Genomic DNA, 4,997 nt, shown 5'->3' with positions numbered 1-4,997 from the left:
AAAAAGAAGTGGGAGGCTGCGTTACACAACTGAGCAAGAAGATAAGTACATTGGAGTAGCTAGTTTGAGAAACAGACACCTCACAGGTCCCCAACTGGCATCTTCATTAAATAGTACCCGCAGTAGCTTGTTTGTGCTGTCTTCTGAAGGGAGTAGTGCTTTTCCTTCAAAAATAAGGAAATTTCAATGTGACCCCAAACTTTTGAACGTTAGTGTATTTAAAAGGATTGTACCTCAGGAACCCATCAGATTATATCGAGTCCCTGATTTTCAGCATTTACTCCTCTTGGGTGAGAATCTAGCTACAGTGAAATATGGCTGGCATTGATTTGCTGAAATTGCAGAATGCAATGAGAATGCATGTAGTGACAGTGGGAGGGAAAACTCCCCTTTAACACTACAAAACGACAACAGTTTAACGGCACGTTGTTGCGACTGACACATCGTAAGACATTAATGTGCTTTGACCTAAACAATCCTAGTGTTACTGTGGCTGTATGATTGTCACTTGATGCGTTTCCATTAACCATCAATTTGCGCAAACTGTGAGTAAAAAATAAATAAATTGGTAAATGGAAACAACAATCTCAAAAAAATTCCTGTTTTTTAAACAAAGTCTTTATGTTTTGTTTTCTCGGTCATATCAAATTTGTGCAAATTCTTATATTTCGGAAAACTGCAATGAAAATACTTTTCTAGCATGACGCGAGTGATTTGTGACAGGACCTTACTGCCTTGTAAAAAGATGAAGAAGAAGAAGAACACTAGCAGCTATTGGAAGATGTTGCCATGATTGTTCCAGAGTTTTGGTGTCAACAAATGTATTCACATTCAACTTTAATGGTATTACTTATTAAATGGTAATACCGCAATTGCAAAACTTAGCATTTTCCGAATTAGCAGAATATCGACATACTTTTGCACAGATTTGTGATGGAAACCCAGTTATTGTCCTGCTGGAAGATGAACCTCCAGACCCAGTCTCCAGTCTTCTGCAGCCTTTAACCACTGCTGCCAGGAATAATTAGTGACTTTTTTGACCCATTTTAAGACCTTTTTTCAAAAAAGCAACTAGAGAAACATGTACCTAAAGACTTTTTCCTGTCGTGATTGAGAGTTTGGCACCAACACATTAGCCCCTTCCCTTCTCAAAAGCATTGACATGTGGTCAGTCAAACTGGGCATCCAGAGTAGAACCACTTCCTTCTGTTTCCCAATTGAAAATGAGTTACATGTACAAAGCTTTCAAAGAGCCTGTGGATTAAAAAGTGGGATGATAATATAATTCTAATATATTTTTTATTATATTTTAAGAAATTGTCGCACTAGCATTGATCCCTTACCCACATTTCATTCACACACAGCTTCAACCACTGTGTGCCTCTGCTAACCGTTCTTAAGTAGAAATTATTAACATAACAAGTAGAGATGCACCGATCCAGTTTTTTCCCATCCGGTCCAATACCAATACCTGGGGTGAGCGTATCGGCTGATATCCAGTACCGATCCCATTCAACTACAGAACGAATGAACCATATATCTTGTCATGTGAGGGAAGGATTTAGTCTTAACATAAACATTGTTAAAAAAGATAAAAAATTAACAGAAATACAAATTTACCTTATATTATTTTATTAAAAATAAGTATAAAATAGAAAGAAGTAACAATTCCACATAAAATGCTTTGGATTGGATGTCTGATATCCAATATATCACCCATGTCCGATCCAGCTAATATGTCAAGACAGAGCTGCTATTCGATCCAAATATTGGATCAATGCATCTCCAATAACAAGAATATTGTATCTAATATAATGCTGCGTTCACATCGGACGCAGCAGGCGCGGCAGAAGCTGCGAGTTTACATTCAAAGTCAATGGTTGACGCGCGTCAAGGCGCAGCAAAATGTCCCGCAGCGCGTTTTGAGCAGCAGGCGCAACGCGTCTGAGCAGCTGAAGCAGCGCGTCGGGAAAGGTTAAGCATCTGACGCACCGCAAACGCGCTGCTGCTCGAGATGAAAAAATTTAACTTTTGCTGCTCGACGCACCGCATCAACTAATCAGAGAAGCTGATCTGGGAGCTGGCAGAGAGAGAGACACATCGCTGATGTCACAGAGCGCTGTGATCACTCCTCTGAAACAGTTTATTGACGCATAAATTAACTTAAAATGCAGAAACCTGCTGGCAGAACATGTTCGCTTTTATTATCCCTCTGCCTGCAGTTTGAATTATTTAGATGAAAAACACCTACCAGCTACTGCGGTGAACCGCGAGGAGGCGACCCGGCCAGAGGCTGCTGATGAAGGGATTCCTACTGTTGGCGCACCGCTGGTATGTGGGGGTCTGAGCGGCTCCGACAGAAATAATATTGGAAGGCAGGATGGTAATCTGGATGAACTGACTGCACTGATGAAGTTTTCAGGTGGATTTTCTCACTTAAAAACATATTAAAACTACTTTATTCCCACTGATCACAGCAAATAAGGCAGAGAAAGGATAGAGTAGCTCCGCCCAACGCGCGTCAGACACACTTTTGCACCGCGCAGCCAGAGCAGCAAAGCTGCTTCAGCCGCGCGTCAGAACTAACTGGTACAAGCAGCAAAAATGAAGCAGCATACGCGATTATGCTGCTCCTGCTGCGTCCGGTGTGAACGTAGCATAAGTTCAGGTAAAATGATAATAAATGCTTAAAATTAATTTAAAGATTTTATCTTTATATTTAAATGACTTTGGTGTGTTTTTTAATCACTTTTTGCTTAACCATGTTAATATTTCTCTGACAGCTGGATCAAAGCATAACCAAATATGCGATTAGGTAATGACATCATCTAGAGATTTTTAAGATACCCAATAACAACTTTGCTGAAGAGATAGCAACAGTGTCAGTCATTGCAGAATTCTCAGCATTCCATTCATTTTAAGACTTAGTTTACACTCTAATATGAAGAACATATTACCACTTTCATGACTGCAAATCAAAACTGCACATTTCAAAATGTTTTTTTTGTTTTCATTTATACCTGTATAGTTTTCCTTCAGCTAGCCGTTGCTGCATAGCACAATAACATCTATTTAAGTCTACAGTTAGTAGGCTATTGACTCTTAGCTTTCAAAAGAAAGGAACAAACTTTTGAATTTGTTTATGATGGAATGTGTAATTAAACAGAGGCTATGTGTTCCATTAGCGATCTCCAAGTTTGCAAAAATGCCAATCCACTAAACTAAAAACTTTATACTGCTGTAAGCTGATCGCAGATCCGCTGAAACAAGGCCCACCACTTGTGGAAAAGTACCTTTTTTCACTTTTAACTTTCATAGAGGATCTGTGATGCTTTGGCTTGTCTCTATCTACAAGCTATAAATTAGAATTTATTTGGTTTTAATTGATGTAAGCAGAATTTAGACTTTTAGAGCAAGTTCTGGTCAAAGAGTAATTTGCACATACGTACATAAAACAAGTGTTTCCTACTGGTTTTTAACTCTGTGACCTACAGTTTTCTTCCTCCCTATAAGCCGAATTGTAGACATAATAAGTTTTAAATCTCCTCCCTATATCCTCTCCTGTTTTGCCATAGAAGCAGAAAACTTACAAGGCTCCTCTAATTAGTAGAAATGCTTTGTGCTAAAATGCTTGTAACGTTTCATAATATCACTCTTTCAGTTGAATAAATTTTGCCAGTTAACAAGTTTTTCTTGGAAACTTGGCTAAAAATATTCACAACAGCATTCTGTTGGGCCACATGACATGTTTGTTGGCTCCTATCTAATTGTCTTTATTTTCCTCTTTAAAAATTTTACTATCTAAGTATGGAAATGATTTTCCCAAACAGCTGCCAACTTCTGCCGTGCATGTATAGATTCCTTCTTAAAACTGGGAGCAAGCATTTTTAGCATAATAAACATATTTTTCCACCCTAAATTTCTGCTCCAGTTGAGCTAAACATGAAAGGTATGAATGCGCTGGCGGGTTCTGACACGGCTTATTGTGGCAACACGCTGTGCTTTTTGTGCAGTAATTGCTTGTGGAAGTTGGTGGTGTGGTTTTTAATCATTGTTGTGACACGAAAAATGATCCTCAAGGTTTTTAAGCCAAGAGCAATCCAAACTTTATTTAACTGCCCGAGGCGTATTTTTTAGATTTCAGGTCTAAAAATGTTTTATTGATACATAGCATGCATCATATATCTTATTAGGACTTTACAATGATTAAAATAAACCCTACTTATAAGAGTAGATGAGATATGATGCAGGATTTATGAGTATAGATATATATTTTAAATTTTAAATTTTAAATTTGAATTTATTTCTAAATTTTTACATTTTAACATTCCTCAGAAATAAATCCAGTAAAAAACAATGTGTCCGGAGAAAAAGTAGCACTCCTCATCAAGGTAAACACAACAGGATATGGTAGCAGCAGCATTATGCTGTGGGATTCCTACTCTGACAAGAAGGCAGGTTAAGTTTGATGAGAAGGTGACTCGAGCTAAATACTGGATGGTTCTGGATGGAGAGTCTGCAGAGGTTCTACAAATGATTGACCCAGGGTCGCTAAATACAAATGCACACCACACTTTTTATATATTTATTCTTTTAAATAGAGATCCTTTGTGATAATATTAATTGGTAAACATAAAATCTATGTGAGAACTCTCTTAGAATTGCTGTTGACACTGATCTTTAATCAACTTTTCAGTATCAATTTGTGCATCTTCAAAACATTATTTGATGCTAATATTTGAAGACTTATAAAATGACACTGCTTTTAGTTTAATGCATGCCAGCGACATATTTGTGCAGCAGGGTGGACTTAGACATGTATGGAAGAGGATTAGGGCCACTGAAAAAAAAAAGTTAACTGCTTTTTACATTTTATTTCAGTTTAATATCAGAATTCTGACTTTAATCTCAGAATTCTAACAGATAACAAACATGTTAGCATCAAGCCATAGCCATGTCTGTTTTAGAGACTAGCTCTCTTGTTTTAATGACCTTCT

At 37.6% G+C, this 4,997-nt stretch overlaps 1 protein-coding gene across 1 annotated transcript in view; it reads left to right on the top strand.

The window, feature by feature from the left end:
- The window catches only part of npr2 (natriuretic peptide receptor 2), a 115,649-nt gene that overhangs the window by 22,985 nt on the left and 87,667 nt on the right, over positions 1-4,997 (top strand). The window lies entirely within an intron of this gene.

This window comes from Cyprinodon variegatus, unplaced genomic scaffold, assembly GCF_000732505.1.
Source record: "Cyprinodon variegatus isolate N-32 unplaced genomic scaffold, C_variegatus-1.0 Scaffold82, whole genome shotgun sequence".
NCBI lineage: Eukaryota > Metazoa > Chordata > Actinopteri > Cyprinodontiformes > Cyprinodontidae > Cyprinodon > Cyprinodon variegatus.
The sequence above is the reverse complement of the archived record's forward strand: the minus strand, read 5'-3'. Positions and strand labels throughout refer to the sequence as shown.